Raw genomic sequence first — 13,380 nt, 5'->3', positions numbered from 1 at the left:
GACAGCTGGAAAATGGGAAGCTTTCAGATATGAGATAATGTGAGTCCAGAGAAAGTATATTCCTGTCAGGGTGAAAGGGAAGGCTGGTAGGTATAGGGAATGCTGAATGACTAAAGAAATTGAGGGTTTGGTTAAGAAAAAGAAGGAAGCATATGTCAGGTACAGACAGGATAGAACAAGTGAATCCTTAGGTACAAGGTATAAAAAAAGTAGGAGTATACTTAAGAGCGAAATCAGGAGGGCAAAATGGGGACATGAGATAGCTTTGGCAAACAGAATTAAGGAGAATGCAAAGGGTTTTTACAAATATATTAAGGACAAAAGGGTAACTAGGGAGAGAATAGGGCCCCTCAAAGATCAGCAAGGCAGCCTTTGTGTGGAGCCACAGAAAATGGGGGAGATACTAAATGAATATTTTGCATCAGTATTTACTGTGGAAAAGGATATGGAAGATATAGACTGTAGGGAAATAGATGGTGACATCTTGCAAAATGTCCAGATTACAGAGGAGGAAGTGCTGGATATCTTGAAACAGTTAAAGGTGGATAAATCCCCAGGACCTGATCAGGTGTACCCGAGAACACTGTGGGAAGCTAGAGAAGTGATTGCTGGGCCTCTTGCTGAGATATTTGTATCATCGATAGTCACAGGTGAGGTGCCGGAAGACTGGAGGTTGGAAAACGTGGTGCCACTGTTCAAAAAGGGCGGTAAAGACAAGCCAGGGAACTATAGACCGGTGAGCCTGACCTCGGTGGTGGGCAAGTTGTTCGAGGGAACCCTGAGGGACAGGATGCACATGTATTTGGAAAGGCAAGGACTGATCCGGGATAGTCAACATGGCTTTGTGCATGGGAATCATCTCTCACAAACTTGACTGAGTTTTTTGATGAAGTAACAAAGAAGATTAATGAGGGCAGAGCAGTAGATGTGATCTATGTGGACTTCAGTAAAGCATTCAACAAGGTTCCCCATGGGAGACTGATTAGCAAGGTTAGATCTCATGGAATACAGGGAGAACTAGCCATTTGGATACAGAACTGGCTCAAAGGTAGAAGACAGAGGGTGGTGGTGGAGGGTTGTTTTTCAGACTGGAGGCCTGTGACCAGTGGAATGCCACAAGGATCGGTGCTGGGCCCTCTACTTTTTGTCATTTACATAAATGATTTGGGTGCGAGCATAAGATGTACAGTTAGTAAGTTTGCAGATGACACCAAAATTGGAGGTGTAGTGGAGAGCGAAGAGGGTTACCTCAGATTACAACAGGATCTGGACCAGATGGGCCAGTGGGCTGAGAAGTGGCAGATGGAGTTTAATTCAGAAAAATGCGACGTGCTGCATTTTGGGAAAGCAAATCTTAGCAGGACTTATACAGTTAATGGTAAGGTCCTAGGGAGTGTTGCTGAACAAAGAGACTTTGGAGTGCAGGTTCATAGCTCCTTGAAAGTGGAGTCACAGACAGATAGGATAGTGAAGAAGGCATTTGGCATGCTTTCCTTTATTGGTCAGAGTATTGAGTACAGGAGTTGGGAGATTATGTTGCGGCTGTCCACGACATTGGTTAGGCCACTGTTGGAATACTGCATGCAATTCTGGTCTCCTTCCTATCGGAAAGATGTCGTGAAACTTGAAATGGTTCAGAAAAGATTTACAAGGATGTTGCCAGGGTTGGAGGATCTGAGTTACAGGGAGAGGCTGAACAGGCTGGGGCTGTTTTCCCTGGAGTGTTGGAGACTGAGGGGTGACCTTATAAAGGTTTACAAAATTATGAGGGCCATAGATAGGATAAATAGACAAGTCTTTTCCCTGGGGTTGGAGAGTCCAGAACTAGAGGGCATAGGTTTAGGGTGAGAGGGGAAAGATATAAAAGAGACCTAAGGGGCAACTTTTTCATGCAGAGGGTGGTAAGTGTTTGGAATGAGCTGCCATAGGATGTGGTGGAAGCTGGTACAATTGCAACATTTAAAAGGCATTTGGATGGGTATATGAATAGGAAGGGTTTGGATGGATATGGGCCGGGTGCTGGCAGGTGGGACTAGATTGGGTTGGGATATCTGGTCAGCATGGACGGGTTGGACTGAAAGGTCTGTTTCCATGCTGTCCATCTCTATGACTCTATGACTCTATCTGCAAATTTGGCTACAGAGTACGTTTGCTTCCTTCCTCCAAATCATTAATATATGTTGTAAAAAGTTGTGGAATCCTGCTGGTCACAAGCCATCAACCTGAAAAGGGACCCCTTACCTCCACTCACAGTTTCCTCCCCAAGAATCAATTCTCTATCAAGGCTAATATACTACCTCCGATACTATGGGCTCTGATGACTTAACCTTTTGTGAGGTACTTTGCCAAATGACTTCTGGAAGTCCAAATACAACGCATCTGCTGCTTGCCTCTATCCATTCTGGTTGAGACTTCCTCGAAAACTCTGATTAAGCCAGATAGAATTTCCCTTTCATGAAGCCGTGCTGACTCTGCTTGATGAGATCATGACTTTTTATTTCTTCCTACATAATTTATTCCAATGTTTTTCCAACAATCGATGTTAGGCTAATTGGTCTGTGGTTGCCTGCATTTTACCTCCTGCCTGCTTTGATGAGGGGTGTCATTTTGGCAGTTTTCCAACCCTCTAGTACTTTCCCAGAATCCAACGATTTTTGAAAAATTCTGAACAATGCATCTATTATCCCAGTAACTATCACTTTCAGGATCCGTGGATACAAGCCGTCTGTCTTTAGCCCCATTAGTTTGTCTAATACTACTTCTTTACTGATGATGGTGGTGCTCAATTGCAGTCCAGGCCCTGCTTATGTTGGTCAGAGTCAGGATACTCTCATTATAAGGGGTGAAGAGTCAAATAAAGAGTAGCACATTACCCATCTTCAGTTTTTCTGCCTTATTGTGGACTATGTTCCTCATGAAGTGAACAAAAGACACGTATTGTGGGGAATGAAAGTGGGTGGCACACTTATTTCTGTTGGTGAAATTGGGTAAATGTCTCGAGTGAATAAGCAGGCAGCAGAGGGCATGCAGGGTTAGTGCTGTTGGGGTTGGGTAGGGGAGAGGAAGCCTGGAAGATATTATAGGCAGTAGTGAGGATGGGATGGAATGAGCCCTGGTGGGAGGTGGGTTCTGTAGCAAAGATAGAACAAGTGTGAAATATTGGTGTGAAAATGGTGAAACTTACCCTGATAGAGTGGAGAAGAACATTGACCTTCTTCCTCCTGCTAGGTGTTTCTCCAAATGGCTGAGAATGCTTTAATCAGGCTGGCAATCCCAGACCAGGCTGAAATGGTATAGTGTCATAGCTTACTCTTGATTCTGGGAATCAAGAATTAACATGATTCTGGAAAATTCCACCTTAGTGCCATTCCGTCCAGCAGTACCCTGCACACAAAGTGGTGTACACTGATTTCTTCCTGTCTGACATGTCCAGAGCTATGTCAGCAAACATACAGGGCAGCTCCACATTGACAGTACTTGTCTGGGTGCAAAATGAGCTTTTAAAAATGATGTGAATGCGAGCAAGACCAGTGAATTCCAGGATATCAGCTGAGCGGCAAGTTTTGCCAGGAGCAGCATGTGACAAGATGGGGAAGAGAAATAGGAGGGACCATAGGGTGGGGTAGATAATTACTTACTGGATTAGTGGTGCTGGAAGAGCACAGCAGTTCAGGCAGCATCCAACGAGCAGCGAAATCAACGTTTCGGGCAAAAGCCCTTCATCAGGAATGATAGGTGAGTTTGGTAAGATACACAACACAACTTGGACTTAGACAAAAAAATTCTAACATTCAGCCGAATGTCACTTTTCAGAGGTTTAACTCTGCTACAGCCTGAACCAATCTCTGCTTGTCATTCTGTTCAGTATGTTGGTGTGCAAAGTCTCCCATAGAAATACCTACATAAATATACTTACATTCTCCTTTATTTAATGCTCTGGCAATTTGTGACTGAATGTTCCAGTTAAAACAGATTTTGATATTAAACCTAAATAGCATTTTGAATTAACAATGCTGAAAATTCATTAATGTTGTAGGCTGAAACCATTTTTGCGTTAACTTTCCTGTTGGAAAAGGTTTGATGGTAAGATGAGTTCTGGCATGAATCCATAGTACAAGCTCTTCCATCATTTAGGACTTAATGGTTAACCTCAGTAACTGAGGTTTTAGTGACTGTGAGTGTAGAAAGATTGTTGGACTTGATTCCTTTTCATGTCAGACTTACATAAAGAAATACATATCTGAATCCATTGCAGGAAATATCTATGTCCTGTAGATTTTTATGTCAAAGGTCAAGAAATTTATATATAAAAATCATGATTTACAATCTTGTTTCAACAACATAAAGTTTCAACTTATTTAAATCAGAATATCTCCCTGCAAATTTAAATAATGATGTAGTGATTCCAGGACTTTCATAGTTTATGTGAATCATTTTGTTTTCCAAGTCCTTTTCAGTTCTGACATGATCATAAATGGCGGAAATACTGCTAGTATAACCACGTAGAACATAGTCTGAAAGCTTCTCACTCATTGCTTTTCTTCTAAATTGTTTCCATGTTCAGCTCTATTTCTTTGTTGGTACAGTTCTGGAAGATACATTAGTATTTTGTATACATTGATGTTGATTGCAAATTCTTCTCTGAAAAATGTGATGGAGTTTGCACTTTATGTTTTAAATGCAGGAAGGACACTCCAGTCGTGGCCGAGCCCAGAACCTAGGGTCAGTATAAGGATACAGGGTAAACCATGTAGGACTGAGATGAGGAAAAATTTCTTCATCCAGAGAATGGTTAGTCTGTGGAGTTCACTACCACAGAAAGCAATTGAAGCTGACACATTGTATGATTTCAAGAAAGAGTTGAATATAGCACTTAGGTTAAAGCAGGAACAGGCTATTGCATTGGATGGTCAGCCATGATCATAATGAGTGATGGAACAGGCTTAAAGGGCCAATTAGGCTATTCTTGATTCTATTTTCTGTTTCTATGTAGCATCACCTTTGTGGGTCAGTGTCAAATTTTATTCTATAACAGTCCTTAAAGCACATGAGGATTTTCTACTATGTCAACATGGAAGTTGCTTTTGCTAATTTAATGTTTCTAAACAATCTTGAATTCTTACTAATTAAATTACAGTCAAACTTAGCACTTAATTTGCATATATTCTACATTTTTTGGTTGTGAATCATTTGACTAAATTTTTTCTTTATTTGTGAAATAATCAAACCAAACATATCATAACTTTGCATGAATTATGCAGCATGAGACAGAAAGTGTGATGGACAAATGAATGCAGGATTACCTTGTGTATGCTCATACTCTTAAATTAAAAAGCTATTGGTCAGAAAGTTACCAAGTTTTGCAGTATAGTTTAACTTAAAAAGAAGTGCTGGACTAGTTAATGTTGCAAACTACATTCATTGACTTGTAAAAAGAATTGAATTTTAAATCTAATCTTGCAGGTAGAGGAAAGTCTCTTAATTGTAAAGTCAGCATCCTATGTGCTTCAATTTACAGATAATAACTACAAACACATTCTGAGTTCAGTAATTCATATTTATCTTTTATTTATGAGTCAAGTTAAGGATACATGCTTTGAATATGTTCTCTTATATGTAACTCAAAAGTGTTAATCTTCCCACAGTAATTCAGAAACTTCTATGCATTTCCAGGTTTGTTCGTCTTCTTACGAAACAGCTGCCAAGCCTTGCCCCCAAGAACAGTATTTCCAGGAATCCCCTTATCAGTACAGAAGGGATTCCTGGGAAAACTGGACCCTGAGGAGAAGGTCAGTGGAAGAGCAGAAGTGATGTTGTGGAAAGAGACAAAACATTCTCAAGAGAAACACCATCCTGCATTTTGTGTCTTATTACAGACAAGAGAATCTGACAGTGCCTCTCCGTAGCTTTATTTAGGAAAGATATAAACTTTTATGTAAAAACATGAGTAACTTTAGGATCATGTTAAGAAGGTATACATTTATGAATGGAAACTCCAGGATTCATCAGAAATGCATTCTACAATGAAACATATTATGAGAGTTGTACTGAATTTGTTAAACTAGCTTTGCAACTAGCAAGTTTTCTGCAGCTTCAATTCTAGGATTGACTTTCATTCAACAGAAGTGTGGTGTCAGAGAATCTCTGGTGAAGGTAACAACCATCTTAAAATTGATAACAGGAAGATGGGAAGTGGAATGAATTGCACATGCTGACCTTTGGAACCCAGTTCTCTGATTCCCGTTGAATCAAGATTCTCACAGACAGCTTTACTTCGCAAAATGTATGTTTCTATCCCAAAAATCAAAAAGGAAAATGCTAGAAATTCACAGCTGCAGGTCAATCAGTATTTTAAAAATCAAGCTGTTCTGGAGTTTTATTAATAGTTTCACTCAAAATTGTTAACCAGCATTTCTCCTTCAGATGCTAAGTTGGTTCACAATTGCAGCAATCATTACTTTTATCCCCAGTTTCTTAAAAAAAAAGTTTTCCCTTTTAATTCCCTGGTATTTCAAGGAGGCAATTAATTGCCATCTTTGTAAAATAGGAATAGCATATTGGGCTGAATCTGAAATTAAATCTGATGATATATGTTATAAACTAATTATTGTTCAATTCCTTAGCATAATAACAAAACCATTAACAAGATTTTAAAAATGTGCATGTTGATAATTGAATTTCAGAAAGATAACATGGTTATTAATATGTATTATTATAATAATTGAATGTTTCTACCTTCAACCGACATTGATCTTAATGAAGTTATAAAGCAGAACAGTGGTGCAAAAGTTCTAATTACTTGTAGAGCAGATTTGACAGATTGTAATCTACTTTTAGGTGGCCCACATACCTATTGGTGACTTTTCCTGCCTGAATTCTGAGATTGGATTATCCTGAGTATGTTCATCCAGGGGAATCCAGGGAAAAAGGCACTCAGTGTAGGAGGAGCATTATAAATTAAGACACACCACTTCCTTATGGCATTTGTTGCGCATATATTGGGTCCAGGACTGAATCAAAGCCAGGCTGGGAGATTTGAGTCAGAGGGTGGGGTTATTGGGTCAGAGATTGGTAGCTATCAGGTTTGATGGGGTCAGGCTGGTGAGGCGCCTTTTCGGTCTGGCACCTGTGTCAGACTGGTTGGCTCCTGTGGAGTTGGTGATATTCAGGGAGTGTTGGTGTCGAGTCAGGAGAGACTGGGTTGTGCCTGGGTAGGGGATTGGGGTGGGTGTGCTGTCACATCAAAGAGGTGTCACGGCAGGTTAGGCAGTGTCTGGTTTGGTGGGAGGAGATCAGGGTTGGGTCAGAGGAGAGTTGGTGTCAGGTTGTGCAAGGTCCAGTGGGTATGGTGGAGGAGGTAAGGTCTGGCTGGGAATGGGGTGCCATGGATTAGAGATGCATAGAAGGGATCAGGAGGAGTTGTAGTTGTGGACGGAGTGGTCAATGGTAGTTCAGGGTTTCAGTTAAATAGTTAGTTAGGAGTTAGAGTAGCATGTTAATCCAACCTATCCAGGGTGACAATTAAGCTTGAGTTGGAACCTGACTTTTCAGGGGTTTTTTAGATTCAGAGAATTGCCCATTACAATTTTCAATTTTCTGGATGATTCTCTTGGAAGTAAGTCACACTAGGAATGCTGCATGATGATGATGTGCAACTCTCGCCTATTCTGCATAAAAGATTTAGGACAATGGGAATATCGAGAACAATGTTTTCTTAAACATACTATGTATTTTCTTTCTTAAGGCACTGTACAAAAGTAGCATGAATTATGGGATTCATGGACTGAGATTAAGAAATGGATTGGAAATGGCATCATTAGAAAGGTGATCCTTTATATGTACAGACATGCTGCAAGTAATTCTGCACATCAATGCTTGACATCTCTAAGTAATGTTAACAATCCTGTTGTATTCTTAAATTCTGAGATATTGCAGCTATATTAATATTAATTCAAGAGATAAACAATGTGCAATACAATGATAATGTGGAAAGAATAACCATCAGGATTGATTGCTGCAGATTGTTGTCTCCCATGACAATAACATTTGACATCCTTTTAAATTTAAACAACCTGGCAGTTTTTAGAATGCAATGATATTATTCCCTCACAGAACATATTGCATTCACATTCTCTGAACATTGAAAAGCGATGCCACTAAAATATACAGCATGGACTCATTCTTGCAAATTCTTTTTCCAAATTTCTTGTGGAGCAACTGTTTTCTCGTGTCTCAGCAGATGCTCAATTATGGACAGGAAAAGAGCTTGAACCATGAGAAGATGACCTTCTGATAAGGCATATTTTTCAAGTTCCCATGGGTTTGTACTAATGAAATCTGACTGTTGTTTGGATATATTTATTTTAATGAGTTTGTGTATGACAAAAAAGGGGCCCTTCTTGCTTAGCGTGAATAGTTCTAAAACAAAATAATGCTTCGACTGTTAGCAGCTTACAGTCAAAAGAATGCATAGCTTGGATCACCAAACTGTGTATTTCTTTTTAAAGGCAATTGGTAATGCCACCCAATGATAACTGTTAATTTTTAAGTACAGCACCTAAAATTCTGAAGAAAGTCGTTCAATAGGGCTACAACTTCAAATATACCCTTTATTTTGATATTCAACAAAAAATATACCTTTGATGATACTTATGTCAGAATCTGTGGCTGAAGCAATGATGGAAAACCTGCCAACCATATCAAGTGCACTCTATAAATGCAACAAAAGAAGTCTACACATTACCTTCATTCTATGTGGTGATACTCTGCTCTATGTTCAAGGCCGTTTCCATTGCTGCAGTGTTCATCCTCCAGAGCTACAGTGCTTCATCTCAGACTCACAACTGACCAGAGATGCAGCACTGCACCTCTGGCTGATTCACATATGAGACCGCATTCTCCAGTGTTCATTGTAGAGGCCTACAATGGGGAAATGTGGTTTTTCAGTTGTTAAGTAAGAGATTCAGGTGGTGGGTGGAGATTTTTAAATTAAAAAAAATAAACTGCTGTTAACATCTCCTTTTAATACAAAATCTCCTATTAATCCCTGGCATCAACCAAATCCCTCCCAAAAATTCAATAATTCTTAATTCCACTTGTAGACTCAATGATCATGAAAGCGAAAATGCACCCATTGAACATAAAGAAGGGGAAATTTAAATTATCTAGCGTATGCAAAAGAAATTGAATTATTTGAGTTCCACTTGCCTCGTGAAAACCAGGCAGATGAGTAATTAATATTACTCAGTTCATTCATCAATTTTGGAGTTAGCAGATCCTTTTTAACGTATGCATTCGTAATGCCATTCGCACCCGATTGCATATTTTTCATTAGGAGCAATTGATGAAAGGAAGCAGTGAAGAGACCAGAAAAAGCAACCTTTTTTTTAAAAAAAACTTTTCTTGTGTAACAATGAGAAACAGAAGCATTCCTCCAGTTTCACCAAGTTTCCACTGCTACAATCACCCAGAAAATACTATCACAAAACAGAGAAAATTCAACTTTTGAAATGAAACATTATCAAAGCACACTTCTCTTTTTTTTGACACTAACAAATTTGTGCATTTAAATAAATAATTCATCAATTAACTAAATAGCCAAATAAAATCCTCTACCATAAATATTGGATGACTGGATAAATGATTGGATAATTTAAAAACACTTCTACAATTTAATCTGACTGATAAATGCCTCTTGTTGTTGATATTAATTAGAACCACATTTTAATTTCTCATTTCTTAAGCATTGTGAGACACAATATTTTCAACAATAAATGAACCTTGCCATGTACTTGACCTACTTTATAAGTAAAATTATTACCTGTGAAGACACTACAAATTCAATGTTTGATTCACTTAAAAGGCAATCTGTTATGTGTTATATTCAAATCAGTTTCCTTTTCAAAAATAGACAAGAGCTTAGGGTTTAAAAGGTTGAAGGCAGATAGTGGAAAAATGAAGTTAGCTTTTAGTTGGATCTTTGTTCCCAGAGTTTCAAACTTGTTGACCTTTTGACCTGGTGATGTACATTGGCTGTCCTCTTAGTCCCAGTTCCTTGCTCAATAATGCACGACTGTGGTTGGGCACACCTTTAAAGAAAAGGAAATCATGAATTTCCATTCCTCGCCAAACTGGGAAGAAAAGTATAGATTCGATCAGAGTTGCGAAGAAAAATAATTATATTTCACGTACTATTCACTTGAACAGCAGTGTCAATTCAGAAGTCAATATCTGGGACAGAGTCATAAAGTGTCAGTAAGTTAGTTCCGTTTTATCCATACATATAAAATGAAGGAGAGATCGAATATTAATTTATAAAGAAATAAGTACAATATTTCATTCAGACAATAGTTTGATATATAAAATAGTTTGCATTTCAGATCAAAGAATATTCCTGAAATTGCTGGAAAAACTCAGCAGGTCTGGCAACATCTGTGGAGGGAAATCAGAGCTAACATTTCGGGTCTAGTGACCCTTTCACAATCTTTGCTTCTGATTTACATTTTCCATAGTTCTTTTGGTTTTTATTTAATATTCCTGAATAATCAACTTTATTTTTCAACTATTAACTGGTATTCAATTGATCACATAGTCAGAGTTAATCTAGATAACCTCAGCTATGTAAATCATTTGCCTTTCACCATCCTTCTTACCCATTTCATTTTCTGTATAAATCCCAAGTTCTCTCCACTTATTGTCTTGATGCAGTTTCTTCCTTCCATTCCCACACTCCTGTGTCACATAGACTTTTGACTCATGAGGGCATGACACCAGTTTTCCCACACGTGGGATTTAGTATTTCTCCCAGGAGTTAGCAAGTTTATGACCAGCTCTTTACGATGTTTTGTTAACCCTTCAGGAGCAATCTTTTCCAAAACGCTAGCTGATTTAAAAACATTGCTATTCTCATGACTGTCAGCTTTACAGCAGATGTGGATCTTTTATAGTTAAAGCAGGTTTGATTATTAGAATCCTGATTTAAAATTTGATGCAGACCCAGGTAATCATTATTATAAACATTAATTGTTTCAGTGAGAAAACCCAGCCTCACAATACATAATATATGTAACAATGTATGGAAACTCATTAGCAAGGAAGATTAGTTTTTCAGTTATGAAGTTTATTAATTTTCAGAACCTGCAGCACAGTTTTCCATTTTGCCTATCATCATTCGAATTGCATTAATCCATTTCCATTGCTCTATTTCCATAGTTCAGCAAGTACTACTTTTTCATGCATTTTTCCAATTCAATTTTGAAAAGTTATGATGGAATGTACCCTTTCATTCAGTGCATTCTTGATCATAAAAGCTAGCTGCTTATTTCACCCTCTTAAGTTGACTCTGATCCTTTTGACGAAGACCTTAAATCCATTTCTTTACTGATGCTTCTAAAACTGAAAACAGCTTGTCCTAATTTACTACATCAAAATTACTTCAACATTTTGAACACCTTTACTAAATCGCTCCTTAATCTTCTGAAGTAGTAACCCTCATTGTACAACTGAAATTAATTTAATAAATCACCTATGCATCCTGTCAAAGGTGTTGACATCCTTCCTAGTTATTTATATTCTGTTGAAATCTTTTAGATGACAGGAAAGAGAGTTGTCAAGTTACATAATGTATAAAAATATAAGTGCTTTTATTTACCACTAGTGAAAACTCAAGGTCCTGTAGTGGAAATTAATTGCTTTTCATGTATATTTTGTTTGCTATTTAACTAACACCTAATGTGTGGTATACATTTTCACATGAAACTGGCACCAAATCACCGATATAATACATTTTCTTCTGTACTGTGTAGTCTTCAGGTATAGCACATATGCATATACTTATACCAAACATGCATTGTTATAGTTGAAACAATATTAAGGATATAATCCTAATATTTGCATACTTTATCAAATGAGCTGGGCCCATTAGATGTAAACATAGGATGTGTTGTTCTCATGAGTAACCAATCTCTAATATTTAGACTTATTGCTGATCAATGTTGACTAAAATTTCATTTAAAACAAACCTTCAAGTTTGTAAGGCTGTTGTACTTTTTAAGTGAAATTAATATATTTTGTCTTTTTCTCTATTACTTAATGTATTGCAACCAAAACTAAGCCACTTCACATCATATAAGTGCTGTTTTTGTCTTTTTTTGAATAATTCTCTCGTTTAGTTTAAAAGATTTAACCATTTACAAAAATGAACTGAATATTTAAGCTGTTGCAGCTGTTCGTTCAACAGTCTAAATATTTATGACCTTTAAAGGATCTTTACATTATAGTTGACCATCCTGATATATATTACATACATATATGCTTGAAAAGAAATGCATGTTAAACAATTTGTGTGTGGCCATATTGGACATTGTTAACAGAGCTCTTGACTGGCCAATTGCCAAAGCACCTAAAAAAGGTACTAAAACAGAAAACCCTGGAAAGACTTAGAAGGTCTGACAGCATCTGGGGAGAGAGGAAGAGTTAATGACTCAAGTCATCCAATAAATTGCTTCTTTAGTAACAACTCATACTCAGGAGAGAAGCACATGAGAACCATACAGATGGGGCTGGACCTGGAGAGAAATCTGAAAGGTTGTTATTGAAATGAAAAGCTGATGAATCCCAAGTTGGGTCACTTACTGGATGTGAGTGAGCAATGTAAATAGCTGCCTGCCCATGTGTGGCTTTGGAACAAAGGAAGCTGAAGAAAGGAGGTTCACAGAGCCAAGTTTGGGATACTTCTTGGATCTTCCCAGTGGGTAAATGTCCCACACTCTAAGCCTTCTTTCTTCAGCTCCCTCTGTCCCAAAGCCACTTCTGTCACAGGCTCAGAGCTCCAGTCATATACCATCCTGCAGAGGGCACCCCCCCCTCCACCTGGTAACATTTTCAGAAATAATATTGATTACATTACAATGCCATCACATTATTCTGCATTTTGCTGCAGCATCTACCCCTTAAGGTGGAGCTGCTGCAGGACAATTCAATGATCTCTCCTGACAATCTGAAATGTTGGGTGGGTCTTACATTTTGTTGACTGTCAGTTTTATTGTGTTTTACAGAGATTTTGCTCCATAAGGTCTAAGAATATTTTACTGCATCATACTCAACTTGCCTCATTAACGACTATTCCTGCCCTTTATGCACCTCTCTCCATTCTAGGTTTTGCTGTAACCGCAGCTGGCATACTTGACACTGGGTCCCATCTTTGAAAGCCTTTGTGCACCCAGAGACTGATAGTTCAAAGATGCCCTGAACAGTTTTGCCCCAGGTATGATAGAAGAGAAAACTGGTGCCTCAATTTGCAGGCAAAAACCTAGAGGTCATGTTGGACAAGGTGGTGCAGAAACAAAACTTTGTTTTCCCTCAGGCCATTGGTGGATGTCA

The 13,380-nt window shown here is 38.3% G+C and overlaps 1 long non-coding RNA gene across 1 annotated transcript in view; it reads right to left on the bottom strand.

The window, feature by feature from the left end:
• Nucleotides 1–5,543: 5,543 nt before the first annotated feature.
• LOC140492131 (uncharacterized) overlaps nucleotides 5,544–13,380 on the bottom strand; it is a 35,790-nt gene continuing 27,953 nt past the window's right edge. The window contains exon 2 of the long non-coding RNA XR_011963500.1: nucleotides 5,544–10,088. This is a non-coding gene — a long non-coding RNA (uncharacterized lncRNA). The remainder of the gene's footprint in view (nucleotides 10,089–13,380) is intronic.

This window comes from Chiloscyllium punctatum, chromosome 20, assembly GCF_047496795.1.
Source record: "Chiloscyllium punctatum isolate Juve2018m chromosome 20, sChiPun1.3, whole genome shotgun sequence".
Classification (NCBI taxonomy): domain Eukaryota; kingdom Metazoa; phylum Chordata; class Chondrichthyes; order Orectolobiformes; family Hemiscylliidae; genus Chiloscyllium; species Chiloscyllium punctatum.
Note: the sequence above shows the minus strand (reverse complement) of the source record. Positions and strands in the feature narration are given on the sequence as shown.